The sequence below is a fragment of the Salmo trutta genome, unplaced genomic scaffold (genome assembly GCF_901001165.1).
Source record: "Salmo trutta unplaced genomic scaffold, fSalTru1.1, whole genome shotgun sequence".
NCBI classification, from domain to species: Eukaryota; Metazoa; Chordata; class Actinopteri; order Salmoniformes; family Salmonidae; genus Salmo; species Salmo trutta.
Window position 1 is genome coordinate 1 of NW_021823188.1, and position 2,500 is coordinate 2,500.

General features: G+C 47.4%; 1 pseudogene; it reads right to left on the reverse strand.

Annotated features, from left to right (window-relative positions):
- Positions 1 to 311: 311 nt before the first annotated feature.
- On the reverse strand, positions 312 to 1,348 carry LOC115189530 (uncharacterized; annotated as a pseudogene).
- Positions 1,349 to 2,500: the final 1,152 nt, after the last annotated feature.

Below are 2,500 nucleotides of genomic sequence, written 5' to 3' on the forward strand. Positions count from 1 at the left end.
TATTTAATTATGCACTGTGAGGTTGTATTAATTATGCACTGTGAGGTTGTATTAATTATGCACTGTGAGGTAGTATTAATTATGCACTGTGGTACCGTATTAATTATGCACTGTGAGGTAGTATTACATTTTACTTTTTTTTTTTTTTTTTTTTTTTTTTTTTTTTTAATTATGCACTTTGTGGTAGTATTAATTATGCACTGTGTGGTAGTATGTTGGGCTGCCTGTACATTATGCACTGTGAGGCCATTTGACGTGTTTCCTTTATTTAACTGTAAAAATAAAGGAAACTCCTACATAAAGTGTCTTAATAGGGCGCTGGGCCGCCACAAGTCAGAACTACAATGCATCGATTCTACAAGTGTCTGGAACTTTATTGGAGGTTGGACTCGGCTGAGCGGGAGCTGCCCTCCCATAGGGGTGGGTGGTCCAAGAGACCTATGGCAGAACAGAGTGCTAGGGTTCGGATGTAGGGTTTGAGAATAGCCTGAAGGTAGGGGCAGCTCCTCTTGCTGTTCTGTAGGTAACCACCATGGTCTTGTAATGGATGCAAGCTTCGACTGGATGCCAGTGGAGTGTGTGGACGGGCGGGGTGACATGAGGGAACTTGGGAAGGTTGAAAACCAGGCGGGCTGCTGCGTTCTGGATAAGTTGCAGGGGTTTGATGGCACAAGCGGGGAACAACAGCGATTTACAGTAGTCCAGACGGAAGATGACGAGTGCCTAGATTAGGACCTGCGCCACTTCCTGTGTGAGGTAGGGTCGTACTCTACGGATGTTGTAGATCATGAACCGGCAGGAGCGGGTCAGTGCGTTGATGTTTGCAGAGAATGAAAGGGTGTTGTCCAGGGTCACGATAAGCTTCTTTGCCCTCTGAGAGGGCGACACTGTGGAGTTGTCAACCGTGATGGAAAGGTCTTTGACCTGGCAGGCTACCCCCGGGAGGAAGAACAGTTCCTTCTTGTCGAGGATGAGCTTGAGGTGGTGGGCCGACATCCAAGATGAGATATCTGCCAGGCAAGTGGTGATGCGTGTTGCCACCTGGGTGTCAGAATGTGGAAAGGAGAAAAGTAGTTGAATGTCATCCGCGTAGCAATGATAGGAGACCACGTGAGAACATGATGGAGCCAAGTGTCTTGGTGTATGGAGAGAAGAGGACAGAGCCTAGAACGGAGCCCTGGGGGACACCAGTAGTGAGAGTATGTGGTGCAGACACAGATCCTCTCCACGTCACCTAGTAGGAGCGAACTTCCAGGTAGGATGCATTGCAAGAGTGTGCAGAGCCTGAGACACTCAGCCCTGAGAGGGTGGAGGGGAGGATCTGATGGTTCACGGTGTCGAAGGCAGCGGCTAGATCTAGGAGGATGAGAACAGAGGAGAGAGAGTCAGCTTTGGGAGTGTGGAGAGCCTCCGTGACACAGAGAAGAGCAGTCTCCGTTGAGTAACCCGTCTTGAAGCATGACTGGTTAGTGTCATGAAGATTGTTCTGTCAGAGATAACAAGAGAGTTGATCAGAGACAGAACGCACAAGTGTTTTGGAAAGAAAAGAAAGAAGGGATACAAATCTTTTGACATCAGATGAGTCGAGTGTTGGTTGCTTGAGGAGGGGAGCAACTCTGGTCATTTTTAAGTCAGAGGGGACGAAGCCAGTGGTCAGGGATGTATTTTTATTAATTTTTTTACCTTTATTTAACTAGGCAAGTCAGTTAAGAACACATTCTTATTTTCAATGACGGCCTAGGAACGGTGGGTTAACTGCCTTGTTCAGGGGCAGAACAACAGATTGTTGAGTTGATGAGGGAAGTGAGGAATGGGAGGTCTCCAGAGTTGGGGCTGGGGTCAATCAGGCAGGTTGTCGGGCAGTCAGACCTCACTAGTCGCAGGATGTCATCTGGAGAGAGAGGGGAGAAAGAGGTCAAGGCGTAGGGTAGTTCTGTGAGTGATACCAATGGACTCAAAAGCTGAGTGATTGAGTAGTGGATGTCGTCAACCTTTTTTTTCAAAGCGGTTGACAAAGACGTCCGCAAAGATGGAGGAGAGAGGGGTGGAGGAATAAGGAGGGAGGAGAAGGAGGAAAAGAGTTTCCTAGGGTTAGAGGCAGAAGATTGACATTTTCAGTGGTAGAAAGTGGCTTTAGCAGCGGATACAGAGGAAGAGAAGGTAGAGAGGAGGGAGTGAAAGGTTGACAGGTGTTCCGGAAGTTTGCAGCCCCGTTCTGTAAACTCTTAATGAGTCACTCAGCCACGGAGCAGGAGGGAAGGTCCGAGCTGGCCGGGTGGAAAGCATGATGGGATGTTAATTGCTTAAATAACTCAGGAACCACACCTGTGTGGAAGCACCTGCTTTCAATATACAGTACTTTGCATCCCTCATTTACTCAAGTTTTTCCATTATTTTGGCAGTTACCTGTATGTTACCTATCAGTCAAACTGTGCAAGAGTTAATTCTGAGTGGTACTGTAAGGGTTAAGGTTTAGGATAGGTTTACAACAGACACATTT